This window comes from Zonotrichia albicollis, chromosome 6 (genome assembly GCF_047830755.1).
Source record: "Zonotrichia albicollis isolate bZonAlb1 chromosome 6, bZonAlb1.hap1, whole genome shotgun sequence".
Classification (NCBI taxonomy): Eukaryota; Metazoa; Chordata; class Aves; order Passeriformes; family Passerellidae; genus Zonotrichia; species Zonotrichia albicollis.
Genome location: NC_133824.1, coordinates 24,007,880 through 24,034,281, shown reverse-complemented (window position 1 = coordinate 24,034,281; position 26,402 = coordinate 24,007,880).

Sequence of the window (26,402 nt, the reverse complement as noted above, 5' to 3'; positions counted from 1 at the left end):
TCTGTGTAATAGGTTTTTTTTCCTTCTTATAATTATTATCACAGGGATGTTAATACCATTGCTGACAGTCTCAGCCTTGATCAGTGTTGGAGCAGTCCTGGAGCTGCCTGGAGTTTGCTCAGTTGGATATAGGGAAGCTTCTGGCAGCTTCCTACCACTGTAGCTCCCCTCCTATCAAAACCTTGCAGAATAAACCCAATGCAATCATCTAAAACATGTTGAGCTTTCTTTTTTTTTTTCATGTTGGCCTTGTTGAAACAAATCCTGCGTTTGGATTTGTGTGTTCGGTTTGGTTTCAGGCTATTCTGAGAATTTGAAGCAATATTTCTTTAGTTGTGAGGATCTTTCTACATCTGGGTTTAGTCTGCGAGTTTCTATTCTCTTATATTTAGTCTCTCAAGCTTTTAGAAAATGACTAAGATCTGTGAACGTATGCTTAAACAAAAATGTCAAAGATGCTCTTTCTGGTGTTTCCGATTTTCTGCATACTGCTGTTTGCCAGTTAGATCTTCATTGATTTACTGTAATGTGCTAGATTATGGCAGTCTAAAATAATCTGTGGACATTTGCTTTCTCATTAACTTGCTGCTAAATGACTGCATCGTTCCACTAAAATCCACTATCACAGTCTCATCACAAGTGTAAATGTGGTTTAGAAAAAGCTTCTTTTTTCTTATCAGAAGCTGCAGGCTTTTAGAGAGCAGTACAGTGTAATTCCAAAATTCAGTGGGGACATGGGGTAGCTAGTACTACACATATCCATCTGTAACATGAGCTCTCTGAGCTCTGTACAATCCTACCTGCAGCACCAGGGATGCATGTCCACCTTATGGCATAGCAGAAAATATATTTATAAAATAATGCTACATGCTACATGTTCAGAGTAAAAATGGTCATATATAACAGCTTATCAGTTCTATTTAAGAATCATGAAAATATATCTCTAAATAATGTCAATGAACCATTTAGTGGATGATATAAAAGAGTCAGACTGCTTTAGAATCCCTACCCCATCTTGCCCATCTGATAAATGACCAGAAGATAAGGGAAGAGTAAAAGCAAATATATATATATATGAGATTTGTCTTCTGGGAACGTATCTTCCAAGCATCTGGCTGTTACTGGAGCAGGGAGTCAGAGGTGGACATTTCACTATCAGCATGATATTCAGTAGCCAGCAATGGACTTTGGATTCCTCTTCTTCTATCCTTTTTTTCGTAGAGTTCCTCATTATTCACTGTAAATACATTAAGAAGAGAAACTGAAGCTAGTGAAAGAGAAGAATTGCTTTATTTTGTTCCCTGTTAGTTGCTAGCATATGTTATTGCCTTATTGTTTTGCCTTGTCCTGTTCCATTCAATCGAGCTGGTTCACATCACACACATGATGGTCTGAAGTGCAGGTTCTTACATTCTATTTTTGTTATTATTTAGAGGTTTTATCATGAGGTCCTACCAGGTGGGCTAGCATTGAAAGGAGTCCTTAAAGCAGCTGTTGGTTATCTAAAAAGATGTAAAATCAATATGAATGCTACACATGAAGAGAGAAGTAGAAAATTATAATAAAAGAAGTGATGTTAAAGAAATTATTACTATCAAGATAAATAGTATATAGGAAAAGTGTGCCAAGGAAACCTATGCTGAAGGAAAATATTATTATTATCTTAGTACTGTTCTCTTGCAATTAAATTCATAATAAAACACAAAAGGTGGGGGGGAAGTATATTTGAAGCAGGATGGACATCCTGGTCTCCTGCGATGTCTCTGATGTAGTCAGGTCACTCTATAAACTCATATTTCCCGTGGGATTTGCAAGCTTGTTTACATATTTGCCTCCCAGTTAATGGAAAAAAAAGGTAAATGCCTGTGCCTTTTTTGTTTGCGTGCCTTTTCCCTATCAGTGTTAAATGCTAACCCTAAAACTGTTTAAAACCTGGTAAATATGACATATATGAAATAAGGCAGGAGCATGGTTTGTGATTCCTCTTTTCTATGTATTTAATTAAATAGAAGGATATTAAAAGTTAAAAACTCATGCTTAAATCTGCTGTTTGTTGCAGGCAGCACTAAGTCTCTGATATAGTTCTGGAAAATCTCTGTATCTTCTACAAGCAGAGGTAATAGCAGAACTCAGATTCTGAAAATGTGCCTCAGTTGCAGATCCCACACCACATGCAAAATTTTCAGATGAAAGTTTACTGAATAAGAAGTGAAGAAACAAGAATCCAAACCATTCCCTTTGCTCTTAAGTATTATGATTAGAAATTTTACATAAAAGGTGATTATGTGCAATTGTGTTAAATGCAAAGGGAAAAAATCTACTTAAAAGAACCTAAAATAATCCTTATGAAAATTTTCAAAATCTCTCCTTTAGAAAAACATTTTTTGTTAGGTTGAGTGCATTATGTTGGATCAGCTTATCTGCAATGGATCTTCATTATTTCTTCTATGAAAGGTAATCAAAATATGTTTTTATGCAAAAAGACAGACTTTCATTGTGGGAATGCTGCATGCAGCCTATAGAGTGGGTCTTATAGCTGAGCAAAATGAGTTCCCATTTTCTGTATATATATGTATATATAATGTATCAAAGAAATCCATAAGGAAGAAACCTGTATATTGTGATTATGGTTTGCTTCTTTTGTTAACACAACTGCAGTCTGCCTGCAGTGGCTGCAGGTTATAGCCAAATTTAATCTTCTTAAAGCACCACTATCAAGAAAATATTCTAAAATATAAAAACCTCATTCATCGTCTGTTGAAAATATATGATTATTCAATGTCTTGATGCAAAAAAATCCCCATATCTGAATCTTAAGAATACACTGGAAAGAGTAAACGAAATAGCAGCAGTAGGTTTACTTTTACAACTGAAAAAAAATTCACATGTATTAATGTCAACAACTAGAATTTTACCTCATTAGGCAATTTCTGATCTAAGGCTCTGATGATTATTCTAAGCAGAAAAAATATGCTAATTATCCACTCTGAATGTAGAAGGAAAAAAGGTGTAAAATCTTCCTTTAGCCGTGTGACCATGTACTAATTGCATGTCATGTGTCAAAATAATGCAACCCACTTTGCCTAAAGCAATTAGACATACAGAACTCTATTAATGAAGCACTGTCTGTCACTAAAAGTGTTTTCAGAGCTACAGTTGAAGATTAAAATATTAACTTCTCAAATATTTATGATAGTTACTGACAGCATTTCAAAATGTTACTTTTAACAAAAGTATTTTATTCAGCTCCAGTTTTTAATTTGGATTTTATATTCAAAGATATTATTAACATATGGGAGTCATGAAATTTCTATGATCTCCACTGAGACTTCTTTAGAGAGGATACATTAGCTCCTTGAAGTTTACAGCACCTTTTTCTATTGTAATATAAACTCTTTCAGAACAAAAAAAACATTGTTAAAAACTTATCTTTTCTTCAAAAGTCATTTACAAAAATACAGAACAAGAAGATTCTTATTGTATTTTACCTATTTTTGCTATGTGAAAGAAATGGCCCTTCTTGTCAGTATATCATTTGGTGCTCTCCTTCCTTTTAGGGTCATTGGTCATCTATGTTCATGAGCAAGACATTAACCTTTTGAATATCTTTATGCAGTAGGAAGGCAGGGATGCACGTTGCCAAGCTGTTTATTGAATCTATCAGACACGCTGAAGAACAGACAATTACATCAAAAAATGTAATACCTGCTCTGTATTACCACTACTCACCCAGCTACCTGGGAAAGGGTTTTGCACACTTCCTCCATAAGCAATACAAATCTACAGCTTCCTGGGTGCAGAAGAGTACTTCTTTTATTCCCTAATTTACAAGAAAAAAAACCAAATAAAACCAAACTTCTTTGGGCACTTGCCCCAGTAAACCGTAGTGGAATATTTGTATGCAAAGAAGTTGTATGGACAAGCCCTTCGTTTATGATCCATAGGGAGACTGAGATGACTACTGTGATATTTGAAGATTTATGGGTTTACCAGGACTATGCAGGAGTGATACCACTGTAATATTATGAAATTATTACCCTTTTTTTGTGCCAAAAATCAGCAAATAAAAAAGCCATGTTGTTAGCACTTCATCATTTTCTAGTACTATGGTGGTAAAAACTGACTGCTATTATGTATTAGCCCTGCCACTGCTTTTATGTTTGGTAAGGGTATTGCCTTGGTTTTGGAGCTATTACAGTCTATGGGAATCAATTACATGTACTTGAACTAAGAAGGATTTACTTGGTAACTGTAATGGCTCTGAAAGAGCCATTATGATCTGTCATGTCAAAAGTGCACATGTGCCTACAGTAGATACAAACAAAGCTGTGCAAAAAGTTTCCTACATAAAGCAAGTCGTTTTGGTTAGGTTTCCTGACAAAACAAAATAAGCATTTGATGCTGAAGTACTTTCACAACTTTTCATAATGAATGAAAAGGGGCTCCTGCCTTGCCTCTCTCTTGTGCTTTGCTGAAGGAAAGCTTGAATGTTGCATGAGAGGGAATCAGGGCAGACATTACTGAAGAGCAAAGTTCAATGAATCGCCATGTTTTGGGATAGATAAACCCAGTTTAAAGGGGAAAAGAAGTGATTTAAATTGAAGGGAAGAGTTATTCAGGTAAGGGAAAGAAAATAATTTTTTAGCCTTTATGTACGTAATTATGCTACTTTGGTAAGACTGAGCATAGAGGTTACACCTCAACAACTGTCATGTCACAGATGAATGTACAGAACATCAGAAAATCCTGGAGGCAGAGTGAAGAATAAATGAGAATAATGAAAACAAATTTTCCTCCTATGCTATAGGATAGATGCAGTCTGTTGTCTTAGCTTCCTCATCAGGCAAATTGGCGTACCTTGCTGCAGCTCCCTCTACATTTGTTTATCCAGGTGTCTGCTGAAAGGTGACCCAAACACACATTTCTGTTTCTGACCTGCAGTCGAGAGGCACCCAGGGATTAAAGGCACAGTGGGGCCAGCGTGGCTTACACAAGGAGTGGGATCCAGGCGTGCTGGGGTGAATGCCCAGAGCGCACTGGGGGCATCGAGCAGCCAGAGTGAGCCAGGTCAGGCCCCAGCCTGTGCTGAGTTACAGCAGGGGATGGATGCAAGTGCAGCAGTCACCTACACAGCTGAAAGAAAACCTTGTGTAACAGCTGGATCAAGGAGAGCAAGGTCTTTATGACACAGTGCTCACTAAACTTTTTCCAGCCACATTAATAATTTCTGCCTGTAAAATGCCTTGCATGGGCAAAAGAAGATCATCTGATCTTGCAAATTTAAATATATTCCTGTGGGAAAGTGTGGGCAGTGTTAGTGTAAAACACTGTTAGTGGTTTTCTTCTAAACAAAACAAAAATGCGGTAAAATTGCTCTAGAATTCATGATCCCCACTAATGTATTTCTATTGTTGTCTAATACAGAACTTCATTTTATCATTTTGTTTTTGTTTTTTCATTATGTTTTATTAACATTTGTATATGGACTTAACTGTGCCAAAGTTGATTGAAGCACTTTCCCAAATTAATATTGGTAAGGTACAGGATGAAGAATGGTCTACAGTGGTATAGCTGTGTGGTTTGCAAGTTGCTTACTGGTTTATTGGTCTAATTTTCAGTTACTGAGGAATGCTATTTAGAATGCAGTGAAAACCTTTCAATCCCAAACGAGCACGTCCAAAAAAAGAAACAGAGATTTTACTTTTAGCTCATCTTCGGATTCACAAGGGACAATAAGGGAGATTCATTAGGCCATTTGTTACTGTCATCTGCCATGATTCAAAATGAAATACTAAATGTTTCATGGATGCAGAAAAAGAGCAGTATTTGTCTTTGTGTTGGCTATGCAAAGACTCTATGGCTTTCAGCCTCCATACAAGAGGTCTGATGGATGAAAGGGGGAAGGGTGGTGCCATCTGAATGATGATGGGCTAATATCATCATCCTCTTGTCAGCTGTAATAGGCTTTTCCTCACAGAAATAATTCATAAAACCGCTACATTATATTCTATCCCTGACAGGCCCTATCTATCCTGCAACCCAGCAGGCTCACAACTAATAAGAAAATATGTGGTTCAGGAGCCCTGAAAAATTAAACAGGTAGTTTATGAACAATTTGTTTCATGGGGATGTTTATTATGTTTATTAAATATTGAGCCTTTAATGTTTTCCCAGTACAGATGATATCATAAAAATGCTGACTTAAGCCTCAGTTGTGTTCTTAGAAAGTGGCATTTTATAGCTCTTGTAGTACCCAGTAAATAACTAAATTGCTGTGGTTTAGATGTATACACAGAATAGAATTTATGGGGAGTGAGTATATTTTTATTGTGCATATGCAGTGTATTTAATATATTCATAATAGACACATGAAAAATACCAAATTATTGATCGCATTCTTTGGTTTAAATGCAGCTTTGAGAAGACCAGTATTTCAGACCCTAGAGTAGGTAAGGTCAGGAATTTGTTTTATTGCTTGTACCAAAGGTGAAACACTGAACTTAGTGTTTGAAGTGTCAAGGCAAAAATCTGTGTGGGCTCTAAAATGCAGGCAGGAATACTGGCTTTTAAGTATAATTTTTATAGAAATACTTTAGATGTATTCTTATTAAAGAAGAGCCAGGATAAAATGTCTAAAGCTATTGACTAACACCAATATCCTATATGCCGTTCTGTAAAACAAGTGAGGGGTGCCAGAGTTTGTTATCCACAAAGAAGGCTTATTTCCAATTGCCAGGCAGAGCACAGGATTGGGTTCTGGAAAAGACCTGGAGTGCAAGGGGGAAACATAATGTGCAACCAAACTTCTTCTATGTCCACACCTTTTTATTCTGATTCCTTTCTCAGAGTTTATTGAATAATTAATGATTCTGCAGCAGGGTATGAAAACTGGCAAGTAAAAAACTTCCATTCTTAATGAATTTGTAATAATAAATAATGCTTATGATATTAAAAAGCTGTATTCCACAGATATATTACAAAAAGCATGTGCATGACATGATTTACAAATAAAAAAACTTACAGATCTTTCATTTAGCTTTTCAGGCATCATGTGCTGTGCTTGTTTCCTTTACCTATTCCTGGTAAACCTGTATCCTTCTATTCCTGCTGTCTAGAAGCAGCGTGACTTCTACAACAGGAAATATTGCCTCTCTAACCTGCTGGAGCCCTGTCAGTATGCACATGGATTAAGAGGATACAGGAGCCATAAAATATTTGGATTTTCTAAAAGCCTTTGACAGGGTTACTAAAGAAATCCAGTCACCACAGCTGTTGAAAGAGTGTCTTTTACAGATTGCAAACTGGTTAAAGAATAGAAAGCAAAGAGTAGGGCTCTTTGGTTGTTTTACAGAATGGATATTTCATTTTCAGCAGTGAGGTCCCTGAGGGATAGACACTGACACTAGTTTTATTAAACATTTTCATCAAGGGACTGGAGAAAAAAGTCTGCAGTGAAGCCTCCAAGTCTAAGGATAATATGAAGCTATTCTGTGTGGTCCAAAGTCATTGCCAAGTGGCTGAAGGAACTTCAGAGCCGAGAAGGAAGGTGGAGAAACTGAGCAGAGAAGTAATATGTCAAATGAAATCTAATGTAAAAAAATCTAAGGCTATGCATTGGGGAAGAATAATCTGAGCTGTGCTTCATGATTCTGAATTCAGAATTACCATCCAGCAGTTGGGAAAAGTATCTTGGAGTCATCCCTGGCAAGTTTTTGAGGTTACAAGCTCAGTGTGCAGTGTTAAGCAAAATCAACAAAAAGCAGGACAAAAATCCTCAGAAAAGGTTTTTCAGACAAGATAGAGCACATAATTTTGCTGCTGTATAAAAATGTATATGCCCACTATTTTGGTGCTGAGTTCTTGTCTCTGTCTCAAGAGATGCTGTGAAATTGAAGGAGGAACACAGAAGGCAATTAAAGTAATCAAGTGGAATTGTGTTTTCTTACCAAGTGGCTGTGGAACTGGTAAATAAGTTCCACACAATATGAGCGCAAGGACTACTCACTAAATTCTATACAAGTCATCTAAAGAGCAAACAAAAGAAAATTGTGCAGAGTCTAGATCACTTTAGAGACTTCCACAGAAGGCTGTGAAGAGCAGATGATATGAGCAGGTTCAGAAAGGAATTAGAAAAGCAACAGGTCCATGAATGACTCTTACATAGACCAGGCAGGCATCTGCCTTCTAATATCCCTTAATGCAGCAGTTCTGCACACTGGGAGGGTATGAGGGGAATTGAGTGTAGAAAGCCGTGGGCTTGTGTGAGGTCCATAATGTCACTCGTGGTACTTTCAGCATCAGAACACTGGGGTATTTTGATTATGGGTCTTTTAATGTTTTTAATTTATTATATTCATGTCTAATTTGCTTCTCATTTACCCAAGTTTGACATTTGTGTACTTATGGAGGCTTTAGTTTTTTCTCTTCTACTTCAGAGTACCTGAAGTACACTGGACACCAGGCCTGCTGTCTTTTCTTTCTTATACACACAGTTTTAAAAGTTGGACTCATATCCATACATGCAGAACATAAAACTTGAAAATCTATGTAAAGAAAACCATGTCAGTATTAAAAGAGTAAAAGCTTAATTCGATGGCTTAAGCCATCGTAAAGATACACTGAAAAAACAGTGTACCTTTTTTAAATCCTTGCATTTTCTTTCACTTTTCTCTGAAAACTGTTTGTTTATTGTTTGATTTTACAAATACTTGGCACACATGCTACTTCTTTTGAACTTCAAGTGTAAACAATAAAAGCTTTTTTCCCTCTGCCACCCGCCCTCCTCCTCAAATATCTTTCATTTTTTCCTTAATGGGGATGGAAAAAATCTCTTGTCACATGAAATCTTTATGACAAACTTTTCAAACAGGAAAAAAAAAAGTAATATATTACTAACTATAAGCCACATGGCTACCTTGCTGTCTCTGGCTATATAAACTCATTTCTACAACAACCCAGACCAGACACAATCCAGTTGTAGATGTAAGCTCTTCGGCTGTATGTCCTCTTCCAAAAGAAAATAATTTACTGTATCCATTGAAGGGGAAAGAGGTTTATCGGGCACAATTGGGGTACTACTTCCAGTCTCCATTTCCCAATTCACCCCACTTTTTAATGGAAATTCAGCTATTGCTACAGGTTGCTGATATCTCTATTGGTCCTTTTCCAATGGCAAGCCACTTTTCCAAAGCAAAGTCTCCCTTGCTGATTGAAGGAGGCTGTGTTTGGCAGCAGGGCCACCATGGAAATGCCCTGTACCTGCTAGGCCAGTGCTGCAAAGCTGTGGGATGACCTGTGGGCAGCTTGTGTGCCGAGCCCCGTGGTGCCAGGGGTCACTCTCCAGCCCAAGGCACTGACTGCAGGAGCACGTGCTGCTCTTCTTCTGTTCTTGCAGAAACACATGCCTTCTTACAGGTCCCACGTGTTGCACAATCTGATGAGCTCTGGTGTACTTGGAGGCTGGTAGTGCCACTGATTTAAAGAAATACCACTCTCATTGGCAGGCAGTTGGAAGCAATTAATTACCAATGGATGGCATGTACAGCTGTTGCTTATGTATGGAAACAGAAGAGAAATTAGATTTAATTGGTTTAACATGATGAAGAAAGTGGCATTTATTATAGCTTTTATAAGCTGAGCTACTTGAATTTAATTTTCCTAATTTTTTTGGATATAGTTGGGCAAAATTCTCTTGACAGATGAAAAAATCCCAGAGGAACAAAAATTGAGGATGTTCAACTGCCTCATTAGAAATCTGCAGGATCAGAGGACGAACATACATATTAGACTAATGAATGATTAAATTAAATATTTTGCTATGTATGCCTATTGCTGCAGTTTGGGCTAAATTCCAAAGACACATCAGACTGTAGCTGTAATCTTTTTTTGAAGAAATTCAAAGTCCAGATTTAAATAGCAAGAGCTGTTGCAATTTATGAAATCATGGTGAATAGATATTTTCATTTTTGATTACATTGTCAGACCAACTGACACGAAATGATAGTGAAGAGAAAAACAATTATATCTGTATATGAAATGTAAACATACTCTATACGTACAAACCGAATTGAATTACAACATATCTATGAAGTATTGATATTAACAGCTCATATAGCTGACTGGATTCTGCTCCCACTGTTCATGAAGTAACTGTGAGGTTAAATTGCATCTATTTCCTTAGCTCAGGCTATCATAATAAAGAGAAAAATTTAGTTCCATGTGACCCTAATATTTAGCTCATTAACGTTTTTGAAAATACTCCTTGTTAAGAGGTGCTGTCCACGTACAAAGTACTGATATGGTACTGCAGCTATTAAGCCTTATAAATAAACACATTTCTACATTACTGTCAATTTAATGCTCACTTTCTAATTGTTTAATTTGAATAAATGCAATAGAATCTGCATTCATGCAGTTATCTTTTGGAAGACATGTTTGTAGACCTGTTTGTAGGCATGTTTGTAAAAATTACTGCAAGCTAATGTTGGTGATGTAATGCTAAGTTTATTTTTCACATTCACAATTAAATAAAAAAAAATCTAGGTACATATTGTGTAGCTGCACACTGTGCTGCATGCAGGGAGACTGATGTTGAAACACTGGGGGAAAAATAGTTTAAATTTATTCTGAATGCAAACATTTCCCACCTGATTAAAGAGACCAGTTGTATCTTACCTTCAGATTTATCACCTTTTGTCATCCCAAACATTTAGAATTTTTTTTCTTTTTTTTTAAGAACAGCATCTAATTTCCCTGCCCTGTCTATCTTTTGTCCTGTCCATGATAGGGGAGTTGGAATTAGATGATCTTTAATGTTGCTTCCAATAAAAATAACTTTGTGATTCTATGATTCTCATAAATTATCATAATGAGACCTCATGGAACTGTCAGGCTGAATGTAGCCTGTCTACAAATGTTTGAATACATTTTAAAAAATTGGAATGCCAGAGAAGAGAAGAGAAGAGAAGAGAAGAGAAGAGAAGAGAAGAGAAGAGAAGAGAAGAGAAGAGAAGAGAAGAGAAGAGAAGAGAAGAGAAGAGAAGAGAAGATGTTTCAGGCTCTGGGTTTCATTTTTTAAGTTAATTTTTTTTTAATTTCTGTAAATGTTTCTCACAGACAAGGACAAACCTATCCCCCTCAATACTCCTCAGAGTAAAGGAGAGCATAAAATCTAGATTTGAGGCTCAGTGATTTCCTTTATCTCAAAAATAGTCCTGGAACAGAAATCCTGAACATATGGAAAAGACCAGAACCAGACAGTACTTTTTACAGTGGCTAAAACTGCTCATGTAGTTCAATCCACAACTCAGGGAGAAAGAAATATCAACTGCTGGGTGTACCAATATAGAACTCAAAAAGGTATAAAGTGCAGAGCAAATATTTCAAAGTGGAAATCGGTCTCAGGCAGATGCTGTAAATGATTTACTGAATCACAAAGAAAGGTAAAATTTTAATAAAAGCCTGGGTTCTGCACTCATATATCCAGTATTTGATCAGTTGATTTTGGCAGCTTTTTGAAATTACCCATGTTGAGAGACAAGTATACTCTGTAAAGTAAAAATGACCTCTGCATGAGAAACAGTATATTATACAGAAAGTTTGCATAAACACAATTAATGTAGGATTGCTTACTAAAACCACAAACTGATGACAGATATTTTCATTGTGAGTATTTCTGTATATCAGAGTGTTGTGAGAAAAACATAGCATCCTGTGCTAATAATTCACTTTATTTACCTTTTTAAGAAAAGTCTCAGATGCACTTAGTAAAAGCAGCATGTACCTGTCTGTCAGCAGAACAGCCTTTAGTGTTTATTCACCTCCTATTCTTCAGAACACATGCCTGGGGCAGCTGGCAGATGCATTCAGGAAAACAACTGGTCCCTGTCAACACCACCCAACCTTCTGAGGCCAGGCAGGCACTTAGAAAGTCACAAATAAAGACCAGTGTTTTGTTTTGCCAATAGCCTGGTGTGTTTCCCCCTCCTCTTTTGTTCACAATGTGCAACACCATCAAAGGGACCTGATTAGAACAAAGGAACAGGGATCACTGTAACAATTATGATAAAAATGAAAAGGCATAATAAAAAACAAACCCCAAAATCAGGAAAATAATGCCAGGTGAAGATGAATACACATCCGCTGGGAACAATTACATAGCAGATGCATCCAAAAATTCATTATCAACGTATAATTTGACATGTTCCTAGTAATGTTATTCATTGCATTTACAAATAATTCATCACAGGTGTTGTGAACTAAAATGGAATACAAGATCCTTATGTTATTCACTAGGACAAGGGGAAATGTCCACTTTGTAATTGCACATTGCATTCAATTTTATTAAAAGGTTTTGTCTTTTGTTGTGTAAATTCTTCTGCCATGCTGGATAAATCAGATATAGAGAAACTGCTTTCTTTCCAAAACATATTTATTCTCACCAAAAGAGTGGTAAATATACTATTATTTCACATCCTTTTTCTATTTTTCTCCTTTTCCTCAAAACCAAAGCACCTGATTTTGCAAGTTCTGTTTTGTATTGTTAGTTTCACTGATTTAAGTTACTTCTGGTATACTTCTAATGTTGCAGATCTTGCTCCTTCTAGCTCCTTTTTAATAATCAGATCTTCTAGCAGAGGCAAGTCCTGTTCATTCAAGTGCAGTACTATTATTTTAAATAGAAAGGTAAATGCATGAATAAGTGGAGCAGGGATTGATGCAGGATATTTTTTTCTTTAACCTGACTCAAGGCAAAACTCTTATTTAAACTTCTTATTTATTGTTTTAGGATTAATACTAAATTGGTTGGAGCAATGAAGCTCTGACTAATTTTACTTGTGTTACTACAAAATCCAGTCATAAGTAAAAATTAACAAAAGGCAGCATTTCAATCCAGGTCAAATTCTATAAATAATGACAAAACAAATACACCTGCATTTCTCTTGTAGTCTGAAATTCATTAAAAAAATCACTGTCTTTATTCCAAAGCTTTATTGCAATAATATAACAATAATTGAGTAACACTTGATACTAGAAAGCAGCCTAGCAGCCCTGTGTTTTTAATCCTAGTATACAGCTTCAAACAGAACCTTCAAGCTCATATATATAGATAAACACACTCTTGAAAAAAGAATTAATTAGTGTTTAGACCCAGCCTGAGTAACATATGATGCATTCTGATCATATTGTCCTGTCAGGAACTTCAGATCACTGATATGAACTTAGCAGAAGGGTTTTTAAGGCATTTTTTGAGCTGGTTCAGTAACTTTGTCATGAGTCCTTTTTTATGACTTCTCCTTTCTACATGTGACTGCTACCCCCGATGCAGGTTTTGCTGTGCAGTGGTGCAGTAGGATTGCACAGTTTTGCATGTGAGGCCAGCATGGCACACACAGCATGTGCCACTCAGGCAGCCGAAGGTGACAACTGTCTGTCACTTGTGGTGGTTGGCAGTCGATAAAAAGTATTCAGTAGGCCAGAGAGAGACACTGTGAAAGCAAACAAGAGAAATTCACTGGTTGGAAGATTCCAGTGAGGAAACCTTCAAGCAAATTAGCGAAGGAATTGAGTTCTAGTCTCCCCACTGCCAGGTGAATGCTGTAATCACAAGGCTAAAGAGTGACATTCAGTTTCTGTGTGACAAGTACCACATGAAAAGGGGAGACGACTCAGCTGGACTGAAGTGCTCACTTCATTCCAGAAGATATCTATGGTTTGAGGCATAAAGCACCAGTTGAAGTGATGGGGCACTGAAAACTTGTCGGCCCTGGATGACTGCTCAAACCACCCAACTTTGTAGAAGCAAAATGTTGTCATTGACATTTTTTCAGGGGTGCATGTTTTGACTATGGGGAATGATTTCTCTTCACCTCCCACACTTATTCCTTCAAAGAAGAGGGTTAAAAACCTAGTTTGAGTTACACATTTAGCTAAGACTCTTCATTAGAAAAATATGTACATCCTTGTAAGGCATATTGATAGAAAAAGGGCCAATTTTTGGAAAAATTGCCTCAGTGATGAGGGCTGTGAAGAACTCTAAGTGTCTTCTTCGGGTTTGTGGACTCTGGTAAATAGTAGCTGTACATTGTTTTTTTTATCATGGCATTAGGTTCTTCAGGTTATAACTTGAAAAAAATTATGAAGGGGAAAGCTGACATTTGAAAATGGGCATCAGAATTTCTCCTCTGTTCCCTGGAGCTGCTGCTCACCAGTTTACATTCCTCAAAGAAATCATGTTCATCTGCTGCAAATATTAACCCTACCTCCTGTTATGATTAGTCAGGATAAGACACCACCTCCTTGTGGTAGTGCTACCAATTTTCTACAGCTGAGGGCAGGAGGCAATGATTTGAAATCAGCAGTGCTGCATTTTCAGCAATCTGGTGATTCTTACTGATCATGGGGATGTTGAGAGAAGCTTTAAAATTTTTTATACCTTCTTAAGGAACAAAGTGGTACTACAATATGATCCTTGTTTTTTCAAGGGAGAAATACTTTTTATTTTCAAAAGTCTCTTCTTACTTTTTAAAAAGAGATCCATCAGGCAGTGGGATTATACACATTGTTGCTGCATTGAAAGTTTCAAGTAGAAGTAAAATAATATTTTAAAAGGAGATTCATTGAATAAACAAAAAACCTTGTAGATAACTCAGTGCAGTAAAGTAAGAAAATGAAAATTTTGCCATGAAACCTGCCATGAAAGTGCCCTATCTCTTAAAGAAACTGTACAGTACCATCCCATCATATTTATTTGCAAGGGACAAAAATAACAGCCTATGCTACAATACAATGTAAGATAGCTACAGACTCACTTAAGGAAAGAGAAAATGGGAAAATGGAGATGTAGAAGCTGGGGAGCACAGGGCAAGGAAGAAAAAAAGAGCAAAGGTGGACCAGATTTCTCTTTGTGGACTTGCCTTCCCAGTCACCCTCTGCACTACTTGCCTGTTTCTTCTTTTTATGAATGCAATGAAATTTTTTATATGAATATAAGCAGAGAGACCATGCACCAAAATTTCACAATAGCAATGGTATTTCATATTCACTATTTATCATCTAATATGAGTAAAATGTATTTTTTGTCACAAACATTTTAGTCTATTAAATATATGCCAGTGTTTTAATGTGGACAATCTGTGAAAGGTGACTGGAACTTATTGTTGTGATTTGCTTGTGATTATGTGAACATAATGACATTTACATGATAATTTCACAATTCTGTTCTTTGTGCTCTATCGCAGCATAGTTCACCAACTTATGCTCGTTCTGCATACTTGTCTGGAAGCAGGAGAAAACATACATTAAAATTCTGATGTTGATTCAGGTATTTTTTTCTTTGGTATATTTAAAAAAATAAATTAATGAAGTGGTGCAAGAAATGGGGAATGAACTAATATTATGGTTTCATTATAGGCAATTATTACAAAACTCTTTTTTCCTCTAACTCATCATGTATAATAAAGTATCATTACATATGCATGTTTTGCAGTGTATCTACTTGATAACAATAAACCAGTAAGCTTCAGTTTCTAAGTGACTAGAGTTAAGATCATTCTCAATAAACCTTACTTGAATCTTTTAACAACAGTGCTAGTAATGTCATATAAAGTGTCACTTATTTTCCTTTATAAAAACTAATCAACTTACAGTTTAAGATTTGGTGAACTTGCACTGCCACTTAGAATAAATAAATAAATATAGCCAAAGGACAGTGACATTTATGCTAACATTTCCCTAAATAATGTAAATAAAGAAAATAAAATTAAATATTTTAAATGAAAATTGCAGTAGCATATGAAGACTATTCATTTGTTTTATGTTTTTATCATTCTTGCATGGAAAAGAGTTAATTTTTCAGGTATGAAAGAAGTTACAATAAAAACAGAATTAAGGAAATTAAACAAAATTAAGGGACTTCCTATTTACACACCCTCTTCCTGCCCTCATCTGCCTGAATTATATCTGACATCAATCCCACATAAACATCCTGTCAGCACTTCCTCCACAGGTAGAGTGACCTCCTCCTGGATGTGAAGAATGACGTCACCTACATGTTCTGTACCATTTTGCCTCAGTCATTTTAATTTCACAATTGCAGACAGCAACATAATCTGTCAGTTCTTATGCCAGGAGACTCTTTTTTTTTTTTTTTTTTTTTTGGTCTTTGTACAATAGCACAAAACTTGTCTGTAAACTCCGTGGTGTTTATAAGCACTTCCTCAAATCTATTCTCTATGATTTTTGAAAATCTTTTATTTAAATCTACCAGGACAGGGTAGATTAATCACCCCTGGCAATCATTTTTGTATTACAATGCAGCAAGCATTTTTAGTGGGTTGGATATCTACAGCAAAACAAATATGGTGTCTTCATAAATGGAAAAGAAGTCAAAACTCTTACTTTATGCTTTATGCTTCATGATAACAAATAATCCCAGACATACTGGAATCTATTTCAACCAGGTCCATTTTAGCAGAGCAATTTTAGGTGGTATTTCACACAATACTGCTAGTAGGTCTCTTCTGTGGGTTTCCCGTAGTTTTTCCAGAGGAGGTCTCCTGAGGTAGATGATTTGAGAGAATGGGTTTCTTGGGACTGGTAGTTGTGGTCACTAGAATATTTAGTGGCAGTTCAATATAACATAGCGCAAGTATTCCTTCTCTCTGTAGAAAAAGGCATATCTGGGTGTTCTGAATTTCTTTTTCAATAGTAGAGAATTTATTGTCATTATAAAAAAGACAAAGACTGCCTAAAACAATGAATATGTATGAATGACCAAAATCTGAAAGCTGCTCTTTTATTTCATCCCTTTCTCCATCTGAACTGTTCCAAAAATATAAGGAAGTACAAATAAAAATTTTCTATATGAACAGAGGAGATCAGGCTCCTGAGCTCTGACTAAATTTTTAGTCTTTAGCCCCATCTTTGTCCATGTGGTGTCATGTCTGGTGCGTTGCTACCTTCATGCACATTTTCAAAGTCAGCAAACTTATTACAAACTTAGTATTCCACAATCTTCAACAAGCTGACTATACAGAAAACAGCAGTCTGCCTTGTTATCTCCCATGGTGTCTTATATAAAGATACTTAATATAAAGGTCTTGAGCGACGAAATTCATAGAGGAATAAATATGACTTGGCATAAAAGGTAAAGGTGATATGGAACATCTGTAAGGGGAAAGAGACAGTGTAGGGTGGTGGCTATTAAGGTTAGCTGCAAGGTCTAGCAGAGAACCAGAATGTAGAGATGACATATCCAAAAAGGATTAAAGCAAATGAAATCCTAAACACCACGTACAAGAAAAATGTCTTTATCTCCAAAAAGATGTAATTTTTGATTATTGAAAATATTGAAAGACGATGGTGATGATTTGTAAATTAACTCATTTTTTGGGTATAAGTTTATAGCAAGAAATTATTCAAAACAGCATATGACATTCTCTTACACTGAAAACACTGCAAACACATAATAGGCTGGATTTTACCTTTGTCTTATATGGAGGATACTGATCTTGAAAATGTACATAAAAATGTTATATTCACAGACATTGCTCAAAATATATTGCAAAAAAAGTTGTGAAATAAAGCATACAATGCCTCCTTTTTATTTTCTCTTTTTTCCCACCCTTGTTGCCTCAACTTCTTTTAGCAAGAAAGCACAATTTTCATGTCAATAAAAGGACAAGACGTTGTCCCCAGCTGGGAGATAACTAGCTTTATAGTCATTAATCTCTATTTGAAATATTCATAATGTCTATTATCTGTAGAATTATCTAGGACATCAGCAAATTTCTCCTTGAGTTCAAGAAGTTTACAATAAAAGCTGTATGAGTTTATACGTATACTCAAACATAATACATTCCTGTATGCTGAAAAATTATAGAATTAGAATGGTCTTGGAAAGCAGAATTCCCCTTGATCTCCTCATTTATTTAGAGAACTTGACAGCTGCCAATCATGATCTCAGTGGTATAGAGAGCACCTGGCAGTGGGAACAATCCCTTCCTAAATGCCATTGCTTGCTGTGGCCATACCTTCATGGAAGAGCCGTTCTTGCATCACCTGTGACTTGACAGAATAAGGCTGAAGTAAAATGTACATCACAGGCCAGTTAAACACAGAAGCCTCAGGGAGCAAGAAGTTCAATCACAAGTTCAATTTGATAAGTATACAAGCTCTATTTTTACTTTTCACGACTGTTTTAACAAGACACTCTGTTTCTTGGAATGTTTAAGGGTGCATGAACACCTGCACACGTGTGCTTGCCACACTTAATGCTTCAAGTCCTTCTCTTCCTCATGAATATTTCAACCATGCAGAGGCAAAAAAATACCATGTTATTCAAATAACCAGTAAGATCAAGTGTATAAAGACAGGCAGAAATAAGCAAAACTATAGTCTTATTAGGTAATTCATGTCAAATCACAGGACCCAAACTGTTTGCATAAAAAAGAGAAATAATTTGGAAATAAAATTATTTTCAAAACACAAACCCTCTATTTATATAATATCTGTGAACTGAAAGTATGCTGAATTCATTAAAAAAACATAGCTGCTGCAACTACTTTATATAGCTGAAGTAGTTCTGATAACCAGCCTCTGATAACAGTGCAAACAGCTCCCAGTATCTGGACCATTTTTTTAGTATTCAGAGATCATGTATATCTTCCCCGTTGATATTTGTCTAGTGAAGAAGAGATATTCCTAAGACAGACATAAAACTAGAATGAAATAATTTGTAAGCAAAGCAGCTTGAAACCCAGCAAATAGTATCTCAATCTTCCTGTATTCTTTTTTATTCACTGCACCATAGCATGAGTAATTTTGAAACTGCAACGTTCCATTTATTGTACAATTATGTTCTATTATTTTCCTGTTGCCACAAAGCTTCCATGAAAACATGCTCCATATATGCCTAAGCAGTTTACCTTGTATGAGTATTTGCATTAAATAAATGAAAATTCACCTCTTTCTAAAGATATCATGCTGAGACACAAAAGTATTCCCTGCTATTAGGAATGTTCTTGTACAGATCTAAAAATTGTAAATGAATTTGTAGATGGTTGGTTCCATTTAAGTGAAATAGACTGAGCATAGATCTTTATGAAAATGTGTTTACTTAACCAGAAAACACAAACATTTTTTTTAATAGGCTGATTTCTTGTGGATGTAAGATTTTAAAGAGCTATACTTAAAAGCAGTATTCCAGTAACAATCTGTAGTCTCTTTCTCTAGCAACATTTTAGGGCATAGGACACACTTCAGAAGTCCAATAGAAGGTTTAGATAAATGCATGGTATAGCATCTAGCAGAGAGATTTATCCATTTATTTCCCCAATACTGAACTACCTAAATGATTGATTTACATATAATGGGGATCTTACAGCTTCCATTGTAATTTTGTCTACTATTGCAAATTTACAAAGTCAAGCTGACTGTTTATTACTTCTATTATACTTTTGAACTCTATTTTTATTTAAAATATCTTTAGTTTTCTGAATGGTTAATGAGGAAAAAACAAAAGAAAACAAAACAAAATGACCAGCAGTGTGTGTGTGTATGTGTAATGCTCAATGTCTAAGGTTTTGCAAATGGAATTAAACACCAATAGGGAAAAAATCACATGAGGAGAAATGAAGCTTCAGAACAAATGTATTTCTGTGATAGTGTCTGTAACTCATGCTGGATAATCATGAACCCAGCAGCTAATGACCTCTATCTACTCTGACACATTAAGTCCAACCAAAGATAATGGTGTCCTGCGTAAATTAACAAACCCAGTGGTAAACTTGCTTCTAGTTCAGCGGGAGACAGTGTGCAAATTAGCATTGGTTCTTAATAAGATCAGTGTCCTGCAATCTACAGTTCTGTAGTGTTCATAATGCTGTTTCTTTTCAGGTGAAAATTTTTTCTCTAGAGGACATTTGCACAATACATTTTTCTGACAGAGAATCATCCTCACCCTAATCAGTTCCCTCCTTGAAAACTTTCCCTATTTTTTGTACTTTCATGCTGTGAGTGCTGCTGTGAGTTGTTGGAAATGATTATTCATTTGTAAGCTTCTTTAATAACATTTCCTTTAAATGTTGAGGTACCCAACAGAGCAAACCAGGATTTGATTTTATAATTATAACAATTCAGCAAAAGTAATGGTCACTCTATTGGCAATCTTTTTCTAATTTGTTCATCATAGTTTATTATCTTCTGAAAACTTCAAATAAACTATCTGTTACATAATTCAGAGGCAAACTATTGTCAAGGACCTTATTCTGGGAACTACAGTGCATATTACACTTGTATGCTTAGAGTCAACTCTATCCATCTAAATCTGAAATTAGATTGCTCAACAGCTGCTCTGAGATGTCCTGCACCATTTGAGAACCAGTTCCTATACCCAGCTCTCCACACCACAGAGCATAGAGTCCACAAATCTGCACTCAGGAGAACTTTGATATTGGATATTCAGCAACACCATCCCTATGCCTTAAAACAATTTGTTGGTGTTGCCCTTTCTTCACTATAAAATCCCAACTGATTATTTGAAAGCAAGGTATGTTTTTTAAAATATCTTCTTTTCAGGGTTTTTTTTTCAGATTTTTAAAAAATTCTTTCTAAAACTGGTAAATGGCATTACAGTGAGAACATTTGGGTTAATATTGACTGGCTTATTTGATCAATTTTTTTCTATCCCTTGTTAAAAAAGATCATTCATGGACAATCTTTTCACTATCCAGCAACCTCTGTAGAAGACCAGGCCTCATGTGCCAAATAAAAAAGTTATGTATGTTGTCCAACAGTAGGCAAATACTTTTTCTATGAACAAAATTTTTACAATATTAGATGAAGTCTAATGAAGACATTTCAGCTATAAATTATGTGCTGAAAAATGACAATGTTCCCTAATTTGTCTGTGTATGGTGAGGCATGATTATGAAGCTGGGGGCAGGGGCATGTTCTGGTACATACCTGATAGATAGAAGAGACTGTGGTATATTCTTCTAATGGGAGTTTTGTAAGAAAAAGTTTAATACACAGCTCTTGTCTGAACAAACCTCTCACTGTAAAATGTTTACCTTTAATGACATGTACTATTATTTCATGATTATTTTAAAATACACTTAAAGAGTTTTACATGTTAACCAGCTACTAAGAATGCCTTAATAGACAACTAATTTTTGTTAGAGGTGTCTCGACAATTTGAATTTTATATGCATGCATTATGTTTTCTTAAAATGGGGAAATTATGCATCTGAAGGAATCTGTCTAGAATAATGGGGTTCTATAGAGGTTACTTTAATCACGTTCACCAGCAGTTATAGCTGTTTTACATCTTATTTGCAACAAAAGGGAACTCTAATTATCTTCCAAAAGAGCATAAAATGGTGTGCTTTGCTGCTGATGTAATGTTGATTCGTGAATGCTGCTGATCGGAACTGACAACTAAATACATGTCACACTTTTAAGAAATCAGTGGTGGTGACAGGATAACCCTCTTTTGTGACCTGGGGACCAGGAGATGAGGTATATATTTGCTTGCTAAGTAGAAACAATTCACCGTTTTTCACTTTGAAATAAAAATCAAAATGCTGTTATAGATGGTTATCGATGATTTTTAACAATGCATCGGTTCTGTTATGACTTAGAAGCTACCTTCTGTAAAACAGATCTACTGCTTGCAAATCCCAATAAAATAGAAAGGTTTTTACATACAAGTCTCATTTTTTATAAATTACTGACTCTTTATTTTGTATTCCTATATACTGACAGGAATATAAGTCCTTACAATATCTATAATAGGTATATATTTGCTGCACATGTCATAAGGGACAATGAAGAATTTCAGTATCTTTGCAGCATGGTTTCAAATGCTTGCAATTCAAGCTCACACATAACTGCAAATTAGAAACATGCAAGCCCCCCAAAACCTGCAAAACTCACTGAATATGATTCAAATGTATATCAATACCCATGCCACCCATGCATACAGAACAGTTTGCTTATATTCCATTTCAATATGGAGTTAATCCACAGAGATCTAAATACATTAGGAATAACTGATATTTGCTACATGGCACTGTTTAAGAGTCATGGTGGAAAGTTAATACTTTACATCCCAGGCCTCAACGCTCTGCATTTTACCTAAATACTGAGATACCTGCCTGGTATGAAAGTTTAATTCACAGCCTTGTTTATTTAAACTAAGGACAGTAATTAAAATGCTTAAATAGGCTGCATTCAGCCTTCTTTTAAAACTGTCAACTTTCATCAGCATTGCTTAGGTTTAACACTTTAGTAGGTCTAACTCTGACTATATAAATTTAAAATAGTCTGTATTTATTACTGTATACCTCTTCTCTGGCACTTATTGAGTAATAAATATTTTTACAATATTTCTTTTTCTAATTTTGGCAGCTTTGCATGCCAGTAATATCTGTATGTGTGACTCTGAGTTAGTATGTAGTAAATCATTTGTGCATGGCTAAATAAGGCTAGAGGTTTTTTTCAATTGAAAAACTAAAAGAAAAACTTGGTCCACTTTCATCTGCCCACACAGTCTACAGTTTAGAGATGATTAAAGTGAAAATATATTTTATCAGAAGTCTTTCTGATAGTCTCTCCTTCTGTTTACTTTCTCTCTCTTTGTGGAAATCACCTACTCATGTAAATAATTCCAAATCAGAGATATGAGTACCATTATTTTCCAGTGCTTTCATTTACAGGTGTTGTCCAACAATTTATTTTATCCCCATTTTTTATCAGTATTGTATAAATAACAGATTTTTAAAGCTAGCTCCGACAACTAGGAAAGCAAATTATTTTAGAGCAGAAATGGGCATATGATTGACTAGAGATTGATTTTGAGAGGGGAGGACTGATCCCAAAAGCTTTTCTGTCTAGGTTCTTAGAGATTTTAAGTAACGTTTTCTTTAGATGTGATCAGTTTATTTTGATGCATTTTCTTTACTTTGCATCTTAGTAATATTCTTACAAAGAGTTTTTAAATGGACAAGAATGGTTCTCTCCTGCCAAATACCTGGGGAATGTCCTTTGAATTTTATGATCTATTTTTTCTCCACTGAATACCAAGACATATTTTGTTGTAATTATTAGCACATTACTCATCATTACTCATATGGAAAGAAAATACAGCTTTACAAATTACTGAGTGGTACCTTTGTGTTTAAAAAGCAAAAAATCAGATGCAAAAAATCAAGTACAAAACATTCAAAGCAGATGAATAGTTTTCTATTCCTTCATTTCTGTGAAAGCTTTTCCTCCATTTTCATCACTGCTAGTTAGAAGCTCTGAAAATATGAGACAGAAGCATCTATTTCTGAATACTTAAGAAGATACCAAAGAAATTATTTTGTCTTATGTGTATACCACAAATCCACACTCGTATTTTTCTTCTCCACTATTCCATTAGAAATAAAAAACATATTTGACCTATATATGACACTAAGTAAGATGTTTCCATATCTATTACCATTTGAAGGTAAGAACTCTTCTTTATCAAGTTCAATATCCTAAATTGAATTTTGTACTTCTTTTATTTGAATTAAAGGCTTTGTATTGCTTTGATTTGCTGAATAAACATAAAATTGCCTGTCTTTAACAAGAAAAAAAGGAGGCTTGGGATATAGGTAGTTTCAGGTGTTGGTTTCTTTTAGTACCATTTTACTCATCATTCAAACAGCACATCTAGATGGGTGAGAGGGTCTGGTCAGCCTTGTCTTGACATTTCTATGAGTCTCCTTCCTCTTACCACACTCCTCAAAAGGCTCCTTTGTACTCCTGGAGAGAGAGCTCCTGGACTGCTAATAGTCCCACCAGCACCATTTTTGAGCCAGAACATTTTTTTACATGGAAAACAATAAATATACAGAAATGTAAATATATATTTTAAAAAACAGTGAGTTTTTGTACTTTTCTCAGAAATAAAGGTTTGCATTTCTGAAAATTCTGTGACTTCTTCTCAGTCTTGATATTCCTCCTCAGAAAACAGGAAAATGGGACTTTGATGTTGTGCTCTATTTTAAATAATAAAAATAACAGTATTGAGTATTTTGACCTGTGTTTCCTTTTCAAAATTTCCTTTGTCTGGATTGAAGACTTGTAAGGGAGAAACATGGAAAATCAGCAATGTGATTTTAAGCATTTGGTGCTACATAGAAACATGGAGTTGTGGTATAAGCTCCTCAACAAATGATTTCCTCTGATCAGCTCCCTCAGTCCTGCACAAGCACAGTGTCCTCCTCGCTCAGGCTGGCTCCACTTGAACCCCCATGTGCACAGTGCTGACAGACAGATCCCCAGTTTGCATCCCAAGCTCTGCCCTCAGCTCACATTCCTCTCCATTTTTCTCTCAGTCTCTTGTTCCCAGTCTCCTGTAAAATCTTGCCAGCATATCAGCCCTATTTTTCTCCTTGTAGGCTCCTTTTTTTGTTCCTTTCTTTAATGCTAAGCAAACTCCCGGTCCCACTCCATGTGGAAGGTGGGCAATGAAGCGGGCAGTAGTCCTCTGTCAGGTTGCTGAGAGGGGAAGAGAGATCCCTCCCATAACAGGCTGCACCGGCTCCTTTCCTCAGCATGGAGTGTGCTTGGGAGCCAGGTGATGGGAAAGGCTTTCCCTGTGACAGAGCCAAGGTTTTTGGGGGGCCTGAAGGTTCCCGTGTGATCTTGCAATCCCTGCCAGAAGCCCATTATTCATGCCTAACTCATGGGAGCTGGCGTTGTTACCACGTTACTCACCAGCGTTGCCGCTGCTGTGGGTGGCAGCTCCGAGCAGACGTGTTGCTCTCCCGGCCCCGCGCTCACAAGCTGGCCCTTTGTGCAAGTATTATTTTTAAATGTCAACCATGTATTAAGTAATGACTCAAGGGACTAACAAATCAGAGCTCAAGGCTTTGAGTGAGACACTCATCTGTCTAATAAACACGGAGTTAGATTGTTCTGGATCTCATTTAACTAGCATTCACCCTTTAAGCTCAGCTGCTCAATTTCACTATCTCGTACCAAACTATTGTATCTTAATATGCTTAAATCCAGACCTTCCACAGGTAGAAGGGCCAACTGTGAGAAGCAGCAACAAAGCCAAGGTGTCAAGAGAGCTCTTGGCACCTGAAGAGTAACACAAAGGAAAAAAGTACCGTTCATTGACAACTTGTTTCTTTTCTCACTACTTAAAAATCCAGGCCCAAAATATATGACTATAGAGCCTGATCAAAGCCTGTTAATTTCCATAGTATTCTTGGCATTGACTTTGATAGGCTGTGAATCAAGCCCTTCCCCAAGTAGAACATATGGGTCTCTTGCACAGCTTATTTCTATTCATACTTCACATTTTTTTTATTTATTTCATACATTATTCACAGTTTGTGATGGCAGAAAGACAGTTTATATCAGTGACACAAAGAAGACAAAGAAAGAAATACAGCATATGTGTTGTCATTATTATGAAAACTAAGGCATATTGGGCACAATGCATTTCATTTTCATTATATTACAGGATTCTAATAAGCACCATTGATAGTGAAGTCACTTGTCCTTAGCACAAGTAAAGAAGAAAGAAATGAAAACTTTTCAGGTTGTTTTTGAAAATCTTGTATACTGTCTAGGCATTTTAGGCACAAATTTAATTTCACTTCAACATCACAAGTTCCTTTGATGACAAAGTCACGTATCTTTAGTCCCAAACACAAAAGTAAATAAGACATTTAGATAGTTTTCTTTTACTTTGAAGATAGGTTTATATTTGAAAATGTGAGTGCCTATGTCAGACACATTGCATTTTCTGGTTCAGTCCAACTCTGGGCTTAGTTAGGGCAACTGTCTAATATCTGATAAAACACAAATGTGTCTACCTGAAGGTCTACAGAAATACATGAAATCTTTAGGTAAATACACATTAGGATGGAAAGGCAGGATGAACTGTTTCTCATGACCAGGACTCTGGGCCCAGCCCTATGCAATGCTTGCCATTAGAACCATGCTCACATATTCATTAATCTAAGTTATAACTCTGGGTCTCAGAAGACCTAAAGAATGTTGAACTTTCATGCTAATTTTATATATTTTATCTGAATTTCAATTTAATTTAATGAATTCTTTATGCCTAGTATATATAAAGTTGGGGTTTTTTTAATCCAAAGTTCCCAAATATTCCATTTGCACACTGTCTGCACTTCCTCTCCACTTAGATCTGCTTTTTTGTGCAGATTAAAAATTCATGTCTGGTTGCCAGGAGGAGAGAGTGATTATGAAATCCACTCTAACAATATTTTAAACAAATAAATAAAAACAGCTGGGAAACGTCAACAAGATCTCCAAGTCAATAGTAAAATGCCTCTTGAAAATATGGACAGAATGTTTTCCCATTGAGATGTGGCAGTGGTATTGCTAAC